At 37.9% G+C, this 25,727-nt stretch overlaps 1 long non-coding RNA gene across 1 annotated transcript; it reads right to left on the reverse strand.

Moving 5' to 3' along the window:
- Window positions 1-3,868: 3,868 nt before the first annotated feature.
- LOC140651887 (uncharacterized) lies at window positions 3,869-12,663 on the reverse strand. The gene is made up of 4 exons (XR_012042581.1): window positions 11,850-12,663; window positions 8,582-8,759; window positions 6,027-6,118; window positions 3,869-4,413 (listed from the first exon to the last, which is right to left on the reverse strand). It is a non-coding gene; the product is annotated as an uncharacterized lncRNA (long non-coding RNA).
- Between the last annotated feature and the right edge of the window lie 13,064 nt (window positions 12,664-25,727).

The raw sequence follows: 25,727 nt of genomic DNA on the forward strand, positions 1-25,727 counted from the left end.
TCTAACGGGGCATTGCAGACCCGCTACACAACAGCTGTGGTCCCGAGATACTGATAGTTTTCTCGGTTTGAAATTTGTCCTTGTTACATGCATACTCCTTGGGGCAAGGCCCTGGGGAAATCCCCACTTCAGTGAAATCTGTTTCCCAATTGATCATGATGGAGCCAGCATTTTGTAAAGCAAGTACTTTTGTAAGAGATATAATGTTCCTGTAGAGGTAGAGTGCCATGAAAGTAGAAACAACACAGCTACTGTAGTCAGACAAGTATTTCCTTATTCTTAGAAAAATAAAATAAAATAACTTTATAAGTAAATGTAATAAGGTCTTTCTAATAGTGGGTGATTTTGTGACAACCTGCAATAAAAAAAGCCCATTGGGCCAGAGATTCCTCTTCCCCTGAAGAGATTTCTTTTTACCTATTTATTTTTGACTTTGAAGAAGGGTAAGAATTATTTCTTTAAACAACTGAGTGCAGATTAAAATTAACACTGTACATTTCAATTATTATCAATTCATCAGGGAATCAAAAGAGTTGGTATCTTTTTAATTAAAATATTTTTATCAGATAACCTAAGCCTCTAAAGCCATATATTTGATTTTAATTAAAAAGAATTCTGGTTGTGATCATTGTTCAGAATTAATATACCAAATAAAATATGGGAAGAAAGGAGGTAAAGGGAGGTTATATAGTGTTACCTGATAAAAGGAGACAGTAATATTTAAAATGAGGTAAGTGTTACACCGATTTATGATGTATTTTATCTTCTAGAGAAACCCTAGTTTATCGTGGTGTCGTTCAGTTTGAAACGTCAGCTGTATATCTTTCTGCTTTTGAATGTAACTCTAGGTTGAAAGGAAAAGGTTTGCAGTGATGTGATGTATAAGCAGATCAAAAGCTTGGCATTTTTTCTGGGATAATTCACTTTTCTATTGAAACATTTTTGTTGTCATAAATACATAAATATTATAAATATCTTATAAATATCTTGAAAGAATATTAATTAATAACACTTAACATGCCTCTCATCTTCATGGTGCTGTACAAACATCTATTAATCAGAAAGGATGAAAATGTTCCTTTTGTTTTAGTCCCCACTCAAATTATCCTGTAAACATCCTCATCACTAACCCATTAGCACCAGGATTTGTATTTTTTTCTTCATTTTGAAAACAAAACAAAATATCTTCATTCATAGTCTGCTTTCCTTTGTATCCATAACATATTTGTGTCAGGAGTCTTGCCAGTATAAAAGTGATCTAGTTTGTAAGAAAACAGAAATGATTGCGTGGTAGCCTTATAAATATAGTGCCCAAGTAGCACCATATTGATAATGGACTTATTCTTAGTATATACTCCCATAAATTGTAAATCAGACTCTGCTTCTGTTGTGTATGAGTTTAAAAGTGGCATAATCCTCCTAGTTGTTCTTGTGCTCAAAAAAAAAAAAAAAAAAATCCAGAACAAAAATAAAAAGCTCACAATACCAATACCAAAACAGCAGGGCAAAGCAAATCAACCTCTAAATCACACCGAATCTAATCACTCAAAAGCAATCTACCAGCCAAGGGCCAAACTAACCTGGGGTAGAGCTAGTGCACACAGCGTGGCAAGCAGAGGTGGCACTTTGCTTCAGCTACATACTGTGCACGAGATGAAAATGCTCTGGCTTTTAAGGAGAGTATTGAATGTTGTCTTTATTCATTTATTTTAAACTAAAATTATAAGCCAGCCAGGATCCAAGAGTTGCTATGGCTGAAGGAGGAAAGATAGCACCAATTTGCAGATGGGCAGAATTTCTTTTCTTTCAAGGTAGCTGTTCCTACCTCCCGCTGATTTCCAAATACCAAAGAAGCAACAAAATGTCACTTCTCGGTGACAGCTATCTAAATATGCTGCTGGTTCCCAGCTTCCAGGATTATACCAGTGGACCATTTACCATTCCAAATCACACCAAAATAATGAAAATCATGAATTGCTGATGCCAATGCTTGAGGTCATTTATCCATCCCATTTCTGTATGTGCAGTAATATATCCAATGCAGAATATATTTCTAATGTTGATTTCATAGATTTAGTAGTATATACACACTTCTAAAACTTTAATGAAGGAAAAAACATTATGGTCTTCGTTTGTACTCTCAATGGGTTATTTTGCTCTGTGTAAGCTAAGCCAGTCCCCCTGAGCATCACTGTTTATTTCCATTCACAGCAATTAGTAGGATAGTTGTCACATAGCTGTAGTCTAAGGAATATAGTTGCCTGACACAATTATCAACACACTTTATTTAAAAAGTGCCAGCCTGAAGTCCCATCACCTTCCACTTTTCATTTTTAGAAATCAACTTTTGGTCTAGGTTACAGTAGATTTATTCATTATACCATTCATTTTTTATATCTCATAGCTTGTTCCCAGAGTAAATGGGATAATAGCTATTGTAATCTATAAACCATTAACATATTTGCCTCATGAGAATTCAGTGTCTGGGCTGTATACTTTAATGTCAACATCTCGGATGCAAGTAGAAGAAAGGAAATCATGACTAAACCAGAAGGATTAATTTTTATTATTATTACTTTTTTTTTTTTTTAAAAAAAAAGAGCCAACTTTTTCCAATTAAGGAAAAGAAGAAACTTGCATAAATCTTCCAGGGACCTCAGCTCACAATTTAAGCTCATTATGGCGGAAAAGGAATTAATGGCTGTTGAGCACTCATGTGTGTTCTGGGGATTTAAATGAGCATAATTCAGACATGTACAACAGCAGGATTTCATTTATGCATATGCGATCACTTAGCTTCTCATCACATCAACCTGTTGGATCCATTGGGCCCATTCCAAATCAGACAAATGCAACAGGAGAGTCTCCTATTGACTTGGGGTGCTTTGGCTTTGGCCCACTGAAGCAAGCAGCTCTTGAAGACATTTTCAGACCTTGTCTTGGCCAGATTCCTAGACACATCAAGAGTTGGAACAAATTTAGAAGTGCCACTTGGGGCTTTAATTTTCATCTGTTAGTCTTCCACTGAATGGCTCTCAGATTATAATCTGAATCATTTATGCACATACCCAGACAGATGTACATACATGGATGCACACAAAGATGTAGAGCATGAAGTCTTATTTGGGAAATTAAGTGTATGCTTTTCTGACTCCCTTACAGGATTCTGAAAAGGAAAAAAAAATTACTTTCTTTCAAGTCTTCTCTGGACAAGAAAGATTCTCGAAAGACCCAAACCAAAGCAGTGACCTAGTTCATTACTGAACGGACAACGAAATAGAAGCATGTAGGTATCCCTTGATTCTTCCTTCAATGGCTCCCTGTCAGAGAAGCATCTCTTTGTCTGCTGTTTGCTAAGTTTCCATCAAACCAGGAAATACATAAAACTTTGCAATATTTGATGTTGCACTGGCAACAAGTTACAGTTTATTAAAAATATTAAGAAGAGGAAGGAATTATAAAATAAGTATTTGTACAGGAGCCCAATTACTGTAGCTTTCACTTTCTTTTCCTCTTTCAGAGAGAAACCTTATACTTTTCTGAAACACTGGACTACCCTGATTCAAAAAAAGAAGAAAAGAAAACATATACATAATCAGGGTCTCACTTCTCCCTTGTTTACTGTCTTGGCAAGCTGACTCTAGAGTTTTGGCTGCTGAGGTATATGGAGAGGAAATCTGCAGACAAACCCCTCTTTTGCCAACAGTAGTAGGGTGGAAGGCAAACATGCAGGCCAAATTGCTCCTTCTTAATTGGTCAGGGTCTACAAATTTTAAGGTACTCCAACATGCACAGAACAGTCAAAAGACACCATGGATCACCAGGGAACAGCAGAATTTACCCCCTGCACAATTCTGAAAGAGTTTGATCTCGTTCTCTTGCATTTTGCCATACCATGCTCTTTCTCTCATTGGTTTTTAGTATTCATTTATTCATACCATCCCCAAACCAAAAAAAGCACAAACCCCAGACATTTAGCACTATGGTAGCTGTGGTCAGCCCCAACACTTTATTACCTGTGTTTTACAAAATGTGAACCCAGAGCAAAGAGAGACTGCCATTTACCACAGTCAAATGAGCAAGTAGGAGGCCTAAAAATAAAACTTCTTCTCAAGCCTCCTATAACCAGCTGCCAAGGCTCTAGGTACATATCCATATTTTTCCAGTCACATATTTTGTCCTCAGAATCTGAGGGCAGAAGAGAGCCTTCTTCATTTAAATCCATTTTGATTCCAAGAAAGAGAAACTTTGACTTGTTTGCTATGCTTCACTTGACATACTGCCTCCAGGGCAATGTTCAAAATGACCTTACGTAAGAGTTTACATTCATAATCCATCACTGCAGAGGGAAATCAAAACAACAGACGCTTTCCCGCTTCATTCTGAAGGGCTGCTCTTGTTCTATGTTGTGTCCTCAGGAAAGAACCAGTGATGAAGTCAGATTAGAACTACAAAAACCACAAAACACCCCTCTCCCAAAAAACCCCCAACCCTGGCAATGTGCATTTGCAAATTAGTTGCAAGAATCAAGTGGCTTAAAAATGAATAAAACAACTTTTCTTCAAAGCTCAAAGGCCTTTTTAATGCCTGGTTATCAGGTGACAAAACCTGCTGAAATATCTCGAGTATCACATTTAGAACAGATTGAATATTAATATATGCACACATTATGTCCTTTTACTTGTAAAAGTTGCATTTTTTTCAGTGAAGACTGCATTTAATACAGATTTCTTTTCCCTTCCAACTTCTTTCTGCACCCATCAATATAATATTCCAGGATGTTGCAAAACAATATTATTACTTACCAGAACAGGAGAAATCACACCCTTTCTTAACTTGAAGCGGATAATGAAAACCTCCCTCATTCTACTTGTCAGTCCAAAAAAAAAAAAAAAAAGCAAACAAAAAACCCCCAACCCATTCTTACTCACCTCACAAAGTGAATGAATAAACAAATATGACACAGCAGGTTTAGCGATAAGAAGTCAAGGAATCGGTAAAAACCTTGAATTCTGAAGCATTCTTACTATCACCAGATCTAAAACAGTTTTGCTAAACAGCTCGCCTTCTTTGGTAAGAGAAACAAGGATGGAAGCTTTACAATAACCTCCAGTGCTTCTTGATAAATAGCAAAAAAGCTCAGTGGAAATGTTCAACTTCTTTATGATTAAAAAACAAACCTTTAATGTAGTTTTTGTTTACTGTGTCATAAGTGCAGCGTTGGAAGTTGTTGCCAAAGAATCATTGGAACAGGCATCACTAAAGCAGTGTCAGCCAGCCAGCTCTTTGAAAATGATTCAGTTCCTCTAGTCTTATGACTAAAATAATACCCAGTGGCTCCAGCTCGAAGCCTGGTTAATACATCTGTCCAGAACACATAATTACTCGGTCATAACATTCCCCCGGCCACCAGCCAACAAACCAATCAGCATTTCTTCCTAACTCACTAGAATTTTTGCTGCGTCAAACTGTTTGATCTCTAGGTAGTAAAAATTCAAAAAATGGAAGGACATTGCAGTGGAAGGTTTTAATTTAACGTAGTTTCTCATGGAAATTAAATCTGAAAAGAAACAAGTTTTCGTTGACATTGCTGAAGTTGAGATTTTCATTCTGCTTCGGCAATGATATTAACATATCTATCTTGCGGTTTTCTTCTTAGCTCTTCACCAGCTAAGATTCTGTAACGTAATCTCACTTCCATTAATTGCTTTCACAAGGAAACTCATGTTTATGAGAACGTGAAATGATACCAGCAAATTTAAAAGGCCGATATGTGTGTAACTGTAAGGAATATGCTGCATACACTGTGCATGGAAATGAAACTGAAAGAGATGAAACATGGTCTGGATTTACACAGATACTTCTATCCACAGCCCTCTAAGCTTTATTTGTAAGAGTATATGTTTAATTTTCTGAAGCTAAATTTTGAAAACTCTGATCCAGATCCTGAGGCACTGGAATCAATAAAAGCTTTATATTGACTTCACTAGGACACAGGATCAAGAGATCTGTAGCGTTATACTTACTTCCCATATCACGTGCCAAAACCACAGCCAGGAAAGCACTCCATGCACATTTCAGATTAATTCAATCTTTTCTCTGTACAGATATGGTATTTCTAAAATGACAAAAGAAATTGCCAAAATTTCTATAGTGAAGAACTTAGGCAACACCCTCAAATGTGAAAGCTCGAAGAACGTACATCATTTCCAAGATCATAGTACATTTATTGCTCAAGTGCTGTAGTTTTATACTGTATCCTTTTTCGCAGGGTCTATAGACCAACAAAGACCTTTAGCTCACAGCCAATATTTAGAATTCAAAGGCACTACAGGAATACAAATAAAGAACAATGCACCTCCCCTGTCCACACTGAATATTAGTCATTTCTTCTGATGAATAGGAAACAAACAAAAAATTTCCCTAATTTCCTTCACGAGAGCCACACGAGATATAGATATATTGGCTATGTCTGGAGTAGTGTATGGGTGAGGACAGTAAGGTGCCCCTGTTCATCCTAAACGGAAGACTGGAAGGAAGAGGATGTAGCTCTCATCTGGATTCTGCGTGTAGGTTTTGTCTCCATAGGAAAAAGGACATGGAAGGAGGAGAGATTGGGAGGATCTCTCTTTCAAATGGTTGGGTGTGGTTGGAGTTGACTTTCAGAGAAACTCAGAAGCCTTCCTGATTCAGACTTTGCTGTTTATTCTTAGTAGTATGAAATATCTCAGATTCAGCACCTACTATGTGCAAAACTGGAATTTAAGGGATCCAAACAGCATATTCTGAATGTTTGGCCTACTACAGTACAGGGATAGTTAAATATTTCAAAGGTCTATAGATTTGTTCTACTAGCATTAATAATAGTATCATATGTTTTAACATTGACAAAGATTTTATGCACTTAGGTGTTAGAGAATCTGTGACAGAACTGCAAATTGGTTCATGCAATATAACCACAAAGGATGCCAAGGAATGATGGGCTTCCTACCATGTATACCACCTTCTGCTTGATAGCACCTTTGCTTTCCTGAATCTAAACATTCAAACTATTATGCTTAAAAGCAAAGCTAACACTTCACAACACTTTGAGCAAAATGGGAAAACATTGTATAATTTGTATCCCCCAGAGGATACTTAACAAATATGGAGGCTAATGGGTCAAGTCTGGAAATGCCAGAATAATGTTGCCTGAATTCATGCAACTTACCCACATCAGTTGCCTCTATGCAAATGCACTTTCATTCAGCTTTAATTCTATGATCCTGCATTAGCTTTTCAACAGGACTCCTGTCTTATTTGGTGAAAGCATAATACTGCATTTTTAATGTCCTCTGCATTCATTGTATGCTTAAGTATTACCCAGAGGCATGTTATCCAAGTCCTGCTTTGAATACAAAGCTATGAACTTCATGTTTTTATACCCACTTCCACCTTTCTCCCTCACACCCGGTTTAATGGAATGCTTTGCAGATTTATTTTCACACTGCCTTACTATTAAGACCTAGAAGATTACTGGTATTTTTATCCTCATAGAGAAACCAAAAATTCAGATCAGGAGAAGTCATGAATTTGTGAGACCATCTTAGCATACATAGTACTGTGAAAAATTGGACTTTAACTACATAGATTCTGAAAAGCAGCACTGAACAATTTCAGCAGTAGACATGAAGGCTCAGTACCCCTGGAAAGCTGGCCACAGGTGTTTCAAATTAGTTAACATAAGAAATTATGAATACAAAGCAAATATCCGAATGAGAGCATTAGCGTTTGCATACTTTGCTGTCCGCCTCATCTACAGGAGTGAAAAACTCCCAAAAGGGGGATCTCAAGGCAGCATTCACTATGAACCTATTTTTTCCCGTCCCCTTATTGTTTTATCTCTTTCCAGTATCTGTGATAAGTAAAGCATAGTTCCTACAGACAGTCACCTTAGCTACAACAGCCTCCTCCACCTTGGAGCAGGGCCACAGTGAAGTACTGCTGCGCAGCACAGAACCAACTCTCTGGCTTCAGTTCTCATCACCCTCCTGTCTCCCAGTTTCTTTTCTCTCAGAGTGCATTGAAGGAAAAGGGAAGAAGCATACCCTCCCTACCCCCTCCTCCTTTAAAAAAAATTTAAGACATATTTTATTTTTAGGGAAGCAAAGCCAAGTGCCCAGTCTCTGGACTTGGTCAAACTAGCTCTGAGGATACTGTGATTAATTTGAAGAATCCTACATGCTTTAGGGCAAAGGCACCTGAACATCAAGTTTCTTATTTGGAAATGTCTATAGGTTTCCATGAAGGTATTGTCATGGCTGGGGTTTTAGCATAAAAATCTGTCCCCCACAGTAATATAGTCACATATTATAATATAGTCACAAAACATTTTATCTTTGGTATAAAGTGCAGAAAGGCTGTATAGTTGTAGAGCTCAGCTTTACGAGACTGTACATGAGTAACAGCAGGCTTACTGCCGTTGTCATGCTCTCTCTGGTTGCTTAACTTCACACATATAATCTCAGACATTATTTTGGGCAAAGGAATTTGTACACAAGACAGAGTAAAAAATAATTAAGTCTTGTTTACTGGCCCATACCTGAGTTACAGACAGTCACCTGCATCCCTGGAAAGAGTTCAAAACCAGAAACAGATTATGTATCTTCTTGGAGAGAAGAATCTCAAGTAAAATAATTCCTCTACAGTGTCTGCAGTTACTTTCACCAGCTAATCAGCAATGGACATACTCATATTGAATCTGAAGGCAACACCAGCTTCTGGGTTTGTAACAGAAACAACAAAAATAGATTAATAAATACATTGAAACAGATCAATTAAGTTCTTCTGCTGTTCAAACCTCATGCCTGGATTTTCTCACTAAGTCAGTCACTGTCATGTTCATTTTCAATTACTTTGCATAAAGAATTGTGTTTATAGTTATAGCTAGCCAGAACTTCATAGCATGATGTGGACAACATGTTCACTGGATTACTATACCAGATATTTAAGTAGAGCGCTCTCAGTAGAAGAGCAAAAATTGCAACTCATTTAAGCCACAGAGCAAGAACCATTTCAAAAGCATACTTTTGGCCTGCAGCAAAAGCTGCATGTAAATAAGGCTGTATTTTAGCAGGATCATGAGAACAGGTAGCTGCTGTACAAGCAACAACAGTATTTCCCAGCCAATTAATACATAAGCTGAAACTGTCAGCTCATTACCACCTTTAAATGGACATAAAGCTGTGAAGCCTATACAAAGAAAGACCACAGTGACATCTTAAGAGAAACATTAAACTTTGGGCACTTGAGCAGAGGTGTCCATTAATTTGGTTTAATTTTGAAATCAAAGAGCAGCCTGGAAGCGGCCAAAGAGGATCACGATGAAGTTCATTCCCAGGCTGGTTCTGCACAGGGGCACATATGGGGAAAGGAAGCTGTGTACACTTGGTTCAGAATAGCTAGGTGGGCTTTTTTTTGTCCTGGTGGGTTTCTTTGTTCCTTCTTTTGAATCATGCATTAGACTCTGTTGAAAATTAAACACTTTCCTTACAATCTGGGAGGGGTTTTTTTTGTTTCATTCCTTTTATACATAAACTTCAAGTGACCGAATTTGAATTCTTAGGATCTGTATGAAGAGAATATTATATGAATAGACACTACATGTTAAAAGCTAAAATAAATAGAAAGAATGATCTCTCCATCCCCCTTCCCTCTGTTTCTTACATTTGCAGGAGCTGCAGCATTACATGTTCTTATGTTCTGGTCCTTCCTCCTTTCTAGGGAGCCAGTACACTTGCCAGCATTCCCCCTTCCCTATTCTCCTCTCCCAAAGACCCATATTTCAAATCCAAAGAGCATATTCCCACAATCATTTCTCCATGTGTCCTCTGGCCCATAGCTTTTCCAGTCCTTATTCTTCTTTGTTTTGCTAGTGCTAGGAAAATACATACTTGGGAGTTCTCAATAAAATTTTATTAAAATATATATATGAATTGAAAAAAAAAATTCTGAAGAGCAGCGTCATGGACCACTTCAGCATGTCATTTAAAGAAGGTGAAAGGCTAACAAGTTGTCCTAATTTATTCCAAAAGTAAGTTTAGTACAGAAATGAAAGAAAGCTTTAAGTTACAGCCAATGGGTCTATATAATTAAGATTTTATGTACCACCTTAACAGTCCCTCTTCTAATTCTCATATTTGTCCCCTAAACATGCCTTGGCCACAATCATTTACATAGATGATGGCTAGATGTTAATTTTCTCCTGAAATCGTTATTGTTTCTCTCTCAGTATCGCAAAATTCCAATAAAGCCCACCTTGCCAAAACACCACCTAACCAGAGGCATGGAGGTATCTGTTACCCTCTCCGCCAGCAGTGGGGAGAGACACCCAGAATCCAAATTCCCCTCTGGAGATGCCTTCCTATTGGTTGTGAGGCTCAAAGTTAACATAACTAAGGTTAAGTTCAGGGAACATTATCTCAGCTAAGGTTACTTTAGCTTAGGGACTTCGTTTCCATCTCTGCAGGGAGGTGGGGTGCAGCCAGGCCAATGTCTTGCAGAACGCTTTGTTAGGGCACACAGCCACAGCAATCTCTGACGCGTGGCGTGCTCTTTCCTCTGCTGCCACTCATTCCAAAGGCAATATTTATCCTTCCACTCAGAAATGAAAATGAAAGCTAGTGTGTGACAGAATGTACAGTATGATGCAAAGCACTTCATGTCATAGCAAAAACAGCTTACAGACAGCATGCCAGTGATGATATCATTCATAGACAACAGTTAATTTGGAAACTGGAAAGGAGAAGCTAATATCTCTAGTGTTATGTGATTTTGTACTGAAAGGCCCTTGCATAAATGCACACATGCACAGGAATGGAATTAAAAGCACTTAGTTTTGGGACTGAACACTAGAAAATGTACGGTTGGGAAGAACTTTGCATTGGTCAGTAGATGAGGTAATTGGCTTTATTCTTCAACTTGTTATTGAACATATATTAACATTTCCTGGGTTTTGCAGACTTAAGCAGCAACCTGGATACTAACAGGGGGCTTTTTTTCTCCCTGAATGTGCATCTTTTCCTAACCATTTATCATGGTTTGTACTGGTAAAAAAGAAAATCTTAAATTACTATTAAATACACCTTTGACTGAATCCAGGCCACAAAGTAACAAGAAACTATGTATTCTGGATGAACTCTAAAGAGTTTCTTACAGCCATATATTCATCCCTTCACCAAGACAATCCACTGGACTTCAAGGAGTATATATATATATTGCACTCTGTGTATATAGATGCTGTGTATATTACTGCTTCCTTAAAATAACAAGCAGAGTCATGAAAAAAATCTAAAGAATAAAGATGAAAGACATAACTGCTTAGTTTGGAAATTAAACATAAATTGAGGTGGAAGAAATTCTCTTTATTTACTTAGGGCCTGATCCAAAGCTCTTTAAAGTCCATGGAAAGAACATCAACTGCACGAGGATTTAAATTGTGACACTACAGTTGGATGCTTTGGAAAATTGTCTGGGAAAGCAGCACAAAAAAAGCCCACTTAGAAGTGGGGAGGGAAGGGGCTTCCTGGGTTATCTTACACCATTTTTACCTGTGGGACAGTCTTGATCTCAGCTTACAAGGACATGCATTGCTTTATCACAGCTGTGCAAGAATGAAGCTTGCTAGGATTTCATGGCACTGGATTAAGCATAAGAAAGGGCTAGAGTAGGAAATAAAATAACATGGGTAACATTTACATGAACACTGTAACTAGGGGAGGACACCCGAAAGCAGCCATGTCTGTGACCTCTGCTTGAGGCAGAGGCTCCGTCTCAGCCCATTCGGCAGCTCAGGCCAGTGATCCACGTACCGCAGGTTTGAGGGCACCGCTGGTACACCATGTGCTTCTCCAGGCCCAGGCTGCTGAAACCCATGCAGAGCAAAGAAATTAACAATCCAAAGAAAAACCAATTCTTCTCAGGATTTCCAACATTCTGTCCAGTATTGTCTAATATTTCTACTGAAACTAAACAGTGTATCCAAAGTATAGGATGAGACCTTTGAGATGGTAAAGTTTTTCCTCCCTGTACAATGAAATTTGTTTTCCCATCTTTTTGCTCTTATGTTTGTCCTTTGTGAGTTTTGCATTAAAGGATTCTCTCTACTAACAAGTCCACCCATTATTCTGACTGGATATTAAGTTATCATTAAATTTAGCACACCACAAGACTGAAGTCCAAATACTACGTCTTGAGCACAGACACTATGTGGCACCTACACAGAACCCTCCTGTAGACATTTTAATATATTGGAGGACGCATAGCTTTCCATTTGAGATCCAGGAAAGACAAAATATGAGTTGAAAGGGTGTAACACACTTGAGCATAAGTCTCCAAGAATGCACAAAATTATAGGATGGCTTTTCATATACATTTTCCTATTCCACGTCTATAAACAGTGTGAAAGTCAGTACTGAATACTCCTAACAAAATGTTCCTCAAAGCTTTTTTCTCATTCACTATTACACTATTTGCTCCATGACTATTGCAGGCCATAGTTACGCTGCCTGCAATCAAACTAAAACAACTTACCGTTTAGTGAGACTTTGTATAGTATGTCACCTTGGTCCTATATTTCCATCAACAGAAAGTATGATAAAAATAGCAGTTGAGAGACCACTGATTTAAAAAGTCTGGTTCTGCGTAATTGACAGAGAATCACAGAATTAAATAATTAATAAAATTTAACTTCTTGTATAAAATTTTGATACTGAACTTTTCCTGCTCTGTTTTGATTGTAAGTCATCTGAGGAAAGAATAAAAGAAGGAATTTAGTGTTTGCTTGTAAAATCACTGGAAACAGAAACCTGAGCCAGCTGAAGTCTTACAGTAAAAAAATTTCCTCACCGCCACATTGCTACTGTTTAATTGTTTATTACTTTGAAAATGTAGTCCCCATAGTAACGTTAAAATCTGGTTCTAGGCCAACCAAGGCACACAAGGTAGAGCTGGAAAAGATCCATTTAGTTTACAGCATCACATTTTGCAGTGTCAAAGCAGCAAGTGTTTACTTTAGGTACAAAGACATAATAATATCTTGTTTAAATTAAATGCTGAAAATATAAACAGACTGAGATAATTTTTTTTTATGTTTAGACTCATCATAGTGGAAATAGCTTACAATATATGGATAAAACTAAACAGATACAGTGATATTATTCTGGGAAACCTAACTCTTACCTTCAAGAGCCTGTGTCCGCCCTGGCAAGCCAGTTGAGAAGTTCAGCTGCTGAAACTTCAGTGACCAAATCTAAAGAAAAACTTCCAAGAAAATAAGTCAGCAATGCAAAGCAGGTGTGGGGAAACTTCAGCTTTCACATAAAGAGCAATTTTTACAGGAAATGTAGGCTGTTTGACTGCCAATTCTATTTATGGCATCTTCAGGTTTCACCCCCCTCCATTTGTACTAGAAGTACCCAGAGTAGTATTTGGATGCCCAAATCAACTCCGTGCCTTTTTAGAATGTTGTAAAGGAGTCTCCTAGGAGACAGCTGAGACATTTCTCTCAGGTCTTGATCTTATAAATCTAGTTACAAACAGAAATGAGCCTCTGGTAACAATTTATTCCCCAAAATGCTGATGTTACCACCTCCACCATTTTCACTACAGTGCATCAGAGCATGGTGGCTTGTACTCTATATGCAGAAAGCAACCTATTCTTTGAACATCCGTTTTGCTCCCAAGCAGAACAATGTGTTAAGGAGTTCTTCATGTAACGTCATGTTTTGCAGTGTATTTCATTCAACATATATTCTGGCACACATTCCTCAGTAGTTTTCACTGATCTATGGCTTCAGTTATTCTCAAGGAGCTGCTCTATCCAGCTCCTCAGTCTTCCCCTCCTCCCTAGAATAAATTCCACCACAATACCAAAATAAACACACAATCACTCCACAATGTTGTTGTCCTTTTCCCTGAGACATTATTGCATGGCTGAGATGTTGGCTGGTGCATTCCTGGGAGGGGGCAGTGCCATCCCCCAAAGGTGACCATGAGTCCGCATGAGAAGTTGGGCCAGAGCAACTCACCCAAACTCCAAGAGCAATGCACGCCAAGCAGCATGACCAAGACTGCAGAAAGCCACTCTCTGCCCTGCAGCAGTGATCACCACTTGCATCTCACCCAACGCCATGTGGGTCTGTGGCAAGCAAAGTCTCCTATGTAGTCTCTCTGTCTCTAACAAGTTATTACATCGCCCTGTCAAAAGCAGTGGGTCTATTACTATTTTATGTCTTAAATTTACTAGTGTATCCTTTTTCTCTACTTTGTTAGCCTGTCTCCTAGCTTGCAGCCTGTGAAGGGAAAGAGAGTATATTCTTTTGTATGAAGGCTAGCACATTTTTATAATAATTACTAAATTATAAGACAATGTTACACGTATTTTTAAGCTAGATTATATTTTGTGAAAGAACTTCCGTCTTTTCTTAATGGCATTACTAGGAATATGGCAGTACATGAAATGGAATGTAAATACCTGCAATTTTTTTAACCATATTGTTTTTAACCATACCGTTCTGAATGATCTCAAACGGCTTTCCACATTGATGTATGGATAACACGGCTTAGCTTCTAAAGCTGCAGAAGAAACTGCTATACCACAAAACGGATTAGCACAGCTTTTTTTCCTGGCAGAGTGTGTTTGTTATGAACTCTCCAATAAAATATTGTATTTCACAATACTGGGCTTTAAAGAAAACATTAGCAAAGACTCAGTCTCTGTCTTCCAGCCAAAAAGCCCTCCCAACCGTTCAGAAGGGGGTATTGTGTTTTTCCTTAGTTACCCCAAATACAATATTTAAAGAAAGTATTATTCAGAAGCTATCAAGTAGGAACAAATGTCTCTGTCTTCAAGTCCCAGAAGATTGTGATGGCATTAAAAGAAATTTAGCATTTCAAATTGCTCCGTCAAAATCAATTCCTATAAACATGTACTTAGCATTATAAGAAGTGGATATTTGAGACTGTATAAAAAACCCACTCATAATAGAACACAGAAAAGAACTGACAGAAGGATTCTTCACAGTGACTGCTGGCTTTACAGAAAACCGAGTTTAAGATTCAGGAATGGAGAAGGAGGGCAAAAGAATCACAGTATAAGGCTTATCAAGCATTGCAACATCAGGGTATTGTCACTTTAAGCAACAATCCTTTAATTTTTATGTGACTTGATAGACAAGCTACTTTTGCAGAGATGCGCCCTCATTTTTATCTGTGCTTCAAACACACAGGCTAAAGATCACGGTCAGTCTGTGCAGCAACAGTACTTCGATAAAGCTACCACAGAAGGTAGCACAGACTGATTAATGAACACATCCCACAGCTGCCTTTGGCTGTCCCAAATGTCTTCTGTCCTGCTGCACATGAAAATGTTTAAATCTGTGCTACAGGGGGCCATGGAGTTGCCCACTACTGGCGCAGAGTCCTGACGTTCTTGTTTTCTTTCCTACCTTGCACATGCATAGAGCTGGGAGGCTGATTTGGCCTGCAATTACAGGGTTTTATAGGTTTCTTTCAGAATACCAGCGAATAATTCAAAAAAACATACAATTTCAGCTCTTCTTATAATAATCTCATTTCTTGGTTGACAGGTACTAGAAAAAAAATCAGATTTCATACTACTGCAGTGTCATGCAGAGCGCTCCATACCAGAGTATAACCCTGCACAGAGCAAAGACCAAAGTTAACAACTTTTTTTGGATTTAAAGTGGAAAGCCACCATACTGTATACACCCCAAGAAAGCAAAGCATTGAAACAGAGTGCTTACCTTCAAGCATGTAATGTTGCAGGTGAGGTGACATGCTCAAAGGTCAGCATGTGCTCCTGCACTTAGCTGGGTCAAGCCCGTGAGTTTGCTACTCATATGGTAACAAAAGACGCTTTGGAATTGTGCTGAATTTTATTTTATTTATTTATTTATACAAAGTTCCCTGTATTCTCCTGTTGTTCTTATTTGGAAGATACACTGTATTGCTTATCTGTGTGTAGCATGAATCAAAGATGGTGAACGGAGGCTGAAATGACAGAACTGAGTACTGAGACATGAAAAATACATTCCAATACTTAGTCCTGCAAGATTTTGTTCAGTGCAGTTTGATCCGCAAAGCAACCAATGTCATGAGTTTAGGAAGCCACTGGTGAAATACAAGTAATTGAAGTTATGCATGAGCTTCAGGGCAATTGTGGTCTAAGGGCAAATAGAATTTTCTGACACTGCATCTCTTGTGTAGAAGTTACATTTAACATCCTCAGTGCCCTTAGGATGCACTGAGTCTTTGAAAACAGAGGAAAGTACATCTATTGATGTCACTGTAAATAACCTCACCCATTGCCTTCACTGTTGTTTAATGATGAATCATATTTTGATATTAAATTTAACCATTCTCTGCAAGGGAAGAAGAGCAGAGTACAGCAGAATCAGTAGAAAGTGCCAAGCTGGAGGAAAACAATTTGAAATTATCTTTCTAACTTAACGCAGAAAATCAGAAACATAGCTCATGTCTGGATTTCCTTAACACTATTAAGCAAAGATAAAAAAATTCCAAACAAAACCACGCAACATTAGAGACAGACTTTCCAAGATGCTTCCAAAGATGCATTCCCTAAGCTTGTACACGCACTTATTGCCCAAAAGCTCTCATGTTCACACAGATCATGACAGTGTGCACTCTGCACATAGCAGGAGCTAATTTTTCATTTTAATCAGCTAATACACAAGCTAGAGCTCCGAAATGGCAAGTTGGTGTCTTTTTTTTTTTTTTTTTTTTTTACAATAGAAAACACATAATTGAACCAGGAATAAGCTACTGAATATTGCAATTAGTGTTTTTTTTACTTTTAATTAATAAAAAATATATATATACACATTGTACCTTGTCTGGGTATGTCTCACAGAAGAAAAAAAAAAGACCAGAGGGAAATTCTGGCCAGGGAAGTCAATTAGATTTTTCCAGCCTCATTAAAGTCAGGCGCAGTTGATCCATAGTCTTAATGCAGAAGAAGTGATGTTCTGGAATAAGTATGCTGCACAGGACAACAGAGAAACAGGCTATCAAGAAAGATAAAAATAAATTAAAACCTGAATATGCTATTTTATAAAAGAACTCATCATGTTATTTGTAAGTTTTGTTCATAAATTTAGATTTCAATTTCAGAATTTCCCATGTAAATTAGAATTGCAGTTGAAGAGCTGTGAAGAAAGAAGTCACCTTGAAATTGCATGAGGGAACAGACCCAAGATTTTCTCCATCTCCTTGCTTTTATGGGGTCTCAGTTATTTTTCAGTAAATACGTAGTTTGGCCAACTGATCAAATAATTCTTTTTTTTCCTGTAAACAGAAATTTATCTCCAGTTAAGGCACTCCCTCCCCTTTTTTTGGTCCTCCTTTTTAATCCTTTTTAGTCCCCAAGATTAGGACTGGTTTTAGTCCAACCTTATGAGAATGCTTTCATGTTACTTATATTTGTGTGCAGTAATTACAAAAAGATTTTCTTAACCCTTACCCACTGATCCCTAAGAAGAATTAAGAGCAGCTTTTCCACGAGAGTGTCTAGTCGGCTGTACTTGCAGACCACTTTCTAATGTTTTTTAACCTTGTGTCATTTGGACCTTCCTCTCCAAACAGATACGTTTCAGTAAGTGGCTCATTAGCATTACATAGGAGAAGAATCCTTTTTTTTTTTTTCCTTTTAAAACCACCATATCCTTAGCTATCTATCTCTGGTGTTTGTACTGATATTACAGCCACTTCAGTAAATTGAAGCTCTTCCACAGATCTCTACTCCAAATCAGCGCCAGCCTCAATTCTTTGGCTGAGGCAAATGCCAGACGTTGTTTATACAGTGGTAATCAACATGGTAAATTTAGAATATACCAGAATAAATTATGATAAATTTGCTGCCTCAGGATAAAGATAACATACGGGTAGAGTCAGTGGTTATCTCTTAAAAAAAGGGGAAATTGATGAACAGACATTTTTTTTCCTTCCAGGCTATCATAATAAATGTATTTTTCCCCTCTGGGATTTGTAGAAAAAGATGATGGGACATGTGGATCTCATGAACTCTGATGCTAAATACAGCTACAACTTTTGAAAGACTGTCTTCCCTATATTTCAAGTTGAACTCCATGTTCGTTCCTTAGCTTTAAGAGTTGTTTTCTTTCTTTTTTTTCCCTGCCATCTCTCCAGAGGTCAGGAAATGAACTGTGTGCCATCAGAGAGCAAAGCTGTACAGTACCCAGGGGGCCTGATAACACTGGTGCCTTTTTTTTTCCCCACCTCAGCAGCATGACTTGCTGTTCCCAGACGAGGTTTCAGAATTGTCAACTAGTGGAAAATAAATGGTGCTATTGGTTTTGATGGGGTTTTTTGGTTTTTTGGTTTTATTTGTTTGTTGCTTTGTTTTTTGTTTGTTTTTTTTTTTTAATAAGATTATTTATGGGGAAAAAAAATCTTTTGAGCCTAGGATTTCACTCCATTTTCCTCCTCAAACTTAGTGCTTGAGAGCCTTTTTTTTTTTAGGAAAGTTAATTTACCTGGAGAATGAGGTTCCAGAAAATATCCATTCCAAATGCAAACTATCTTCAGAGTAGACTGACATTTCCCTCTCTCTCTCAAATACTTGTACTGGGCCCAAAATCTATGGGAGGAAAAACATGTGCTTGTGCCCAGTATGCAAGTTTGGCAAATCTTCTGGGGAATGAGGACAATTAGGATCTAACTAAATCCTAATCTAGCTGTGAAGCATGGCAATCATCCACAGTAGATACTACCTGTATCGGGACACTTTTGTAAGTAAAATACTGTAGCTAGAATCCACATACATTGAGTAGGCAGTCAGCCCTTTGTTAAACTAACAGGCAGAATTGTGTTTCTTCAATTTCATTTTCCATGTCTGCCTTTCAACTCCACCAAACTTTAAGTATGTGTTTAAGTCCAACAGGCTTTAATAGGATTTAAACACATGCTGTGCCTCACTGAGGAGGAAAGGGATTACTCACGTGCCTACTCACTTAAATTATGCGCTTTGCTGAATGGGAGACTTTATGTGCTACTACACTAGTACTGAGAGAAGATGTGAAGGTAGAAGCCTGAAGCCTGATAACACTTTTTTGTCCTGTCTCCGGGTCATGGCAAGGAAAATGAGCAGGCAACACACCTTCATCTTCCTCTTTTGGATGAGCAGGGGATATCCCATGCAGAACAGGCACATCCAGGCCAGGGAGGTACCCATCTACCTGGGCACTTGCAAATGTGCTAAACCCAAATGAACTGCAGTAAGACCGTACTGCCCAGAGCCACCTAGGAGGTAAACTGCACACTGCCTGCTGGTAACACAGACATCTCAGAAGCTGCTGTAGTATTGATTTTGCACCTCCAGAATGATAGCAGAGAAGCGAAATTCCAGCATCATGTCTAGTTTTGTTAAATAAAATCATATTTCCCATTTTCCAAGATATCCTAAGCCATTAAGAAAATCTTTGCGGCACCCAATATGGTACTGGTTACCGTACCAGGGGGTTTCTGGTGAGGACCTAAACAGGACCAAGTCGTCTTGCTATGCAGAGAGGCACATCTCCTGAACTTGCCTCAGTTCATCCCAGAGGGCTGCTGTGGTGAGCATCTATATCCCTGGCAACCTGGAGGCTCAGAAAAACCCATCATTAATCACCGAGCCCCTTGGAGAGCAACTAGAAGCACTTCTCTGTACCTCAACTGTTTCAATCTTTTCCCACGTCTCATTCTCTTTTTTTGCTCACTCACTGCAGCCGTACAAACGCCATAACATTTCAGAAAGATATTTACAATCTCAGGCATCCAAGTGACCAGCATTTCCCTGTGACCTTCTCACCCTATCAATTAGCTGTCGAGTTTTTTCTATGTTATGTCCTTACAGAAATTTTTCTTAGGCTTCTGTAGCTTAAACACAGCCACTCCAATGCTCACACTGGGAAAGTTTACATTTGGCTGGAGTGTGACTGCACTGTGGGAGCTGTATACCACCTACCTGGCACAAGTGCCTAACCCTGTAAACCACAGCTTAACCTGGCAGCACAGAGCACTCAGAAAACTTAACACATTACTGAGCTGTAAAGATGACTTCAAATTTCCATTAACTCCTGCCTTTAACCAGGCAAATTATGCAGCTGGCTACTACCACGCCTAAAATTAAGATATTTGTACTTTTCATCATAGCGAAACACAACAGATGAGTTTAAACATATAACCTGATAGGGGTATTTTCCTCGTGTTATTTAAGAAAAAAACCTTGCATTTGGAAGCTGTGTTTCCCCTTAAAAAAAAAAAAATTAAAAACCCAGAGTTTAAATTTGCCTAGCAAAAAACACAGTATGCAACCTGGAATATGGTATAAATAAGCCACTTAAAGCATGCCTCAAAGATGGTTGTTGCATTAGCATAGGCAGGGCATTCAGCTGAAAAATGCCTCTAGAGACAATAAAAGTAAAAAAAAGTCTAACTGTAAATTTATTTGCTTACTAAAGCCTATAGGAATGATGAACTTTGAAACACTTCAAGAAATAATGCAAGAGGACACTGAAAATTTGCCCTGTAAACTTGGAATTCAGACAACCTTTTTCTGATTCAAATGTTTTTATATAATATATATGCACATATATGCACATATCTAGGTAGATAGATCAATCGGATTTAAATAAGAAAACTGGAATTGCAAGCCACTGCTGGTTCTTACTGGCTCTACTTTCCATCAGGAACCGCTGGAGATACTGCTGTTCCCAGGGACATCAGCTTAGCTCCTGTCCTGGAGTTGCCAAGCAAGCATGGATGCAGGATTGGCAGATGGCCTTGATATACTCACTATATTGTACTGTCTCTTCCATCAGCTGTGTTCATTTTTCAGGGTGCAATCATTGTAATTGCTCCTTCTGCAATTAGAAGTTTCAGTGTGAATAAGCCACACTCAGTTTGAAGAATGACCATTCACATTGGTTTCCTGTTTTATTTTATTGCTTGAAATGTGGCAGCGACTCAAAGTCTAAACCTGGTATGGGGCCTCCTCGTCCTAACTGAGGTAGATCCTCTTGTGAAAAGACAGACCAAACCTCCAAGAACTTGCAGTCTTTCAGAGGGATTTGCAGAGACAAAAGCCAGGTAAGTGCTTTGCTCTTCCTAAATATCCTCCATAAAAAAGCAAAAGACAGGGAAAAGAAGCGCTACTGTGGAGCATGTTATTTTATAGGTGGAAAACTGAGGCAGAAGTGTCTTTAAAAAGTACCTCTTAAAGTATTTTAATAACTTTGAAAATCTGAGCCTAAGTGAACTGGCCAAGGTTACGCAGGAAGGCTTTGACCAAATGGGAAAATTAATGCATGTCTCCGAGTCCCATGTCGGGCTCATAGCAGTCCTCCTTTCCCCAGCCAATTTGCACATTAAAAATATTCAGAAAAGCCTCTGATTGCAGGAAGTCTAAGTTTCAGATGGGCAGTTCTTGTGACTCCAAAAAGACATACCAAATCTAGGGGAGTCATTCACCAGGAAAGAGAGAGTTAACTCCATACACACAGAGTAAAGATAGAATATATATCAAAGCTTTCACACTTTTTTCCATTCTGTAGTTTGCTCCATACTTTAAAAATGTATTTAAACTGACTGACCATGTATGCAAAGGAAAACTTTACAAGCAGATAAGTCTTCTAGAGCTGAATGTCTGCCAAGACAAAACTGTGTGGTTTATTTTAAAAGGAGTGGTTATCACTCAGAACACACCATTTCTGTTTAAGCAGTGGAGGCAAAGTTAATGCTTACAATTTTTACTTGTCATTAAAATAGAACTTTAAAGAAATAAAATCTCATTTTTTTTAGCCTATACTGAAACAAAAAAATTGATCGCAATTTATACAGAGGAAAGTTTTTGATTCAAAAGGAAGAATATTTTGAAAAATTACTTCGGGGAGAAATGAAACTCTGATACGAAGAGCTCTTACACACAGGTGTTATGTATTATAATCTATATTACAGTACTGTATTATCCACATGAGACCAGGTAAAAAGGAAAACTTCTGGACTTTATTCAAGTTTGTGGGCTTGATTCTAATTTTATTTACAGCAGGTCTTACCTCCATAGACATGAGTACCTCCACTGGCTTCAGTGAACCCTCAGACTTTATATTGGCATACATAGGAGGTATTGAGACTCTCACTCATTTCTGTTTTAACTCTCAGGTGTGAGTGTGCAAAGGCAAAAGCTCAGAAAATTGTTTTATATTTACCATTATCAAGAAAGAGTCACAAGAACAGGACCTCATATTTCTTATGATTTATTTCAACATACCTTGTCAAGACCAACATGGACTTCTCACTCTTTTTATAGAAGTAGAAGCAGGTTTTGATCCAGGGGTAAAAATGGATCAATTTGACAGAAATCAGAGAGAACTACAGAAGATTAAAACTCAGGCAAGACAGAATCACTTCAAATCCGTATCATCTGCTTCGAAAAACAACAACAGAAGCAGCACATTTGTATAGCTTCTCCTTTTCTAAGTGGTGTTCATTACTAAGTTATTGTACCTGTCTTAATTTATGTCAGCTGGGGGAGATCCTAGTTATTCAAAGAATTTGCTTTAGTCCATGTAATGAGGAAACTTAACTTCATGCCTTTCTTCTTTACATGTCTAAAAAATTAAATCATTTGCATCACTCCCTGACTTGTCAGTAAACAAACTCATTTGCTCCCGACAACTGAAAGTCTTTCGAGAACTCAAGCTGGTGCACAGGAAAGGGGGGTGTAGCCACTAGGTGGCAATAGAAACCCCTCAAATAAACTGCTATTACACACACTATTTAAGCTATTCAATAGCTATCAATTTCAACTAAAAGTGTTGAATAAAAGGAAGCAAACAAAATTTCTTATTGGTCATTAAACCCCCTACATTTTCAATACAATTTTCTGTAAGATTAATAGGAAACAACTGATTTAGTATTATATTACATTAGTTTCTCTTATTTATCTTCATATTTTCTCCCAAGATCATTATTTAACATGCCATGCAGTAGAGAAATTATTTTCAAATATTATTTCACCATTATTAGAAAGTATTGTGATAATTTCTGTTGTGCTTAATAAATTTAGCACTCTGCCATCACTACAGAAGTCAGACGGCTGAAATTATTACTTTCCTGAGTTTGAAAGTATTAACAGACTTAAAACTACAACTGACTGAGCTTCTGATTGCATTATGTATTTTGTTCTCAAATTCTAAAATCTTGGTGACTCTCACAGGGGACTTAAGAAGAAAATTAGTCTTCAAATTAGATCTTAAGTTACATATCCAAAAATACCTTAAATTAAGAGATCGTTGTTTCAAATTTAGCACAAATGTTTCTATGCTGGAAAGTTCCTTGTCTGTATATGTGCAACTCACCACTATGCTATAAATTTCACACTGCTCATTTTCACAGCTTGTGAGTTAGCAAAAGTAAAAATCACAACCTAAGCACATGCACATTATAACAGAGTTAAGATTGTAGAGTTCAGATTGCATAAACATATGAGTGTATAAATTTGGTGTTTCCATTTTCAAACACCAGATTTTTCAACTTCAACATCTCTTTAGTGTTGGTCTTATATATAATTTCCAAGGTTTCTTTTCATTTGGACACCAAAACCTCCTGCAGTGAACTCCTCCTTGCCATTATCATCATGGTTCAACTACTGAACATTGAGACTTTTACCCCAAAGCACCAGGACTGCACAGGCAGGACCAAGTGCCGCTTTCAGTTTGGTAATGGCAACCAGTACGCCTGATCTAGCCTACTTTTTTTTCTTCCCTGTTTCAAGAGGTGTGGGGGTTTCAGCGTATGTAGTGCCACAAGACAGTCCAGGAGGAAAAGAAATTCAGAGGAGGCTGGTCTGAGTTCTCTCTCTTCACAACACCTTCTTCCCCTCTCTCATTCCTCCTGCTCTGTCTCCCTCCGCTTCGTAGTAATGCGATCTCAGGATTACATTACCATGTTAATGTCCTCGGATGCCAGCTTTTCTCCAGGGGATTGCCAGACAGGGAAGGGAAAGAGTAATAAAACTAAAACTGAACTTGAAATTAATTCTGAAGGAAAAGAGCAGAGAAGTACCTGTTCTTTAGGTACTCCACTGCTGTGGGGTTTTCTTAAATAAATCTTAACAGGGACAGCAAATTACCACCAAAAAATAAATGTGCAGTGGAAAAACTTAGATAGCCTGCCAGGAGACATTCTCGTAATTTGTTAGAGAACAGGTCAATCAGAATACAAATCCAAACACCCCAGTTTGGGAAAATGGTGTGACAAATTCAGACACCAATTGTGCCAAAATTTCACACATTAATTTCATCTCTAAAAGGAGGCAAAGAATAAAGTATCAACTTTTGCAAAAATCAAGTCCAAATCTGGATTTTGAAAGCTCAGCCTGTTTTCTGTTTACAATGTCATGTACTTGCCATAGAAATATAACTTTTTCATTAACATTTTTGCCTACAGCTTTGAAATACTGAAAAGCAATATTAAACTCTTAATAAAATAGAAATATAGTCACAGGCACGCACATGAACACTGATTGACATCTGCAGACTTTCCCTCAAAAATATGACTAAAAATACATTTGGAGAAAATCTGGTTTAAAATTCGAAACCATTATTTTCCTGTCTGCAAGTGGTGCAAGTCACACTTTTCATTCTTTACCAGAACAATTAATTCTAGTGAGGATCTGGAGGTGACATAATTGCATAAGTCATAAATCTACTTTACTGAAATAACAAAAAAATCTAATAGGAAGCACTAAACACAAATATACCATTTTAATCCCAAATATGTAAATAAAATGGAGGTGTTCAGGGTGTAACTTGTTTTTCTTGTATTTCTCTACAGTCGGCATTAATAAACACACAGGGAGAAGGTATTTAAGATATTCTTCCTGCCATTGCTCTTGTGTTTAGTCCCCCTGGTTGCTCAGGCCTTGTGGCTCTGGAAATACACAGCATCTATGGATGCTGGTACTAACCAAGGCAAAAAATGATTCAGCAAGGTTACAATACAAGTGATGAATATAATAAGAAATAAATCAAATTTAAGAGATGTTGCTTTACTGCTAGGTTATCGGGAGAAAGAGTAGCAAAAAACCACAAGATATGAAGATGCAGATGAAACCAATATTGTCTCAGATTTGCATCAATCAGGTTAAAAATACACATATCTGACAAGTAGACAACAAGCCACACAGGGAGCTCTTACAGACAAGAGCTCATTTAAGTCTTCAAGCAGGCTTGTAAATTCTCTTAAAGTGTCATGTATAAAGAGGCTGTGTTTAGCCCATGCACCTCTCCTCTGTCTGGGAGCACACGGTAACAGGCCCTAAGGAAAGGAAGCTTTTGGTTGTTAAACTGAGGTAAGTTAACATATTGTTAAAAATCTATTACAATTATGCCAGATTCACATGATGCAAAGAGAGAATGAAGAGGAGCAAGGTAATGCTGACCTTTTGTACTATCATCTCTTTTCAAAATGCTTCTTTGTAGAGCCTGTTGTCCCATTTGCTTCATTCCTTTTTCTCTACCAGAGCTCTTTGAGAAATAGGAGTAAAGGAAAATAAATCCAAGTAGTTCTTCATGTCTTATATTTAACCACTGCCCCAGGAGGATCTCATTCTTCCTCAGACCTGGCAGCAAGAAGCAGTGGCAGGA

The sequence above is a fragment of the Ciconia boyciana genome, chromosome 5 (genome assembly GCF_034638445.1).
Source record: "Ciconia boyciana chromosome 5, ASM3463844v1, whole genome shotgun sequence".
Classification (NCBI taxonomy): Eukaryota; Metazoa; Chordata; class Aves; order Ciconiiformes; family Ciconiidae; genus Ciconia; species Ciconia boyciana.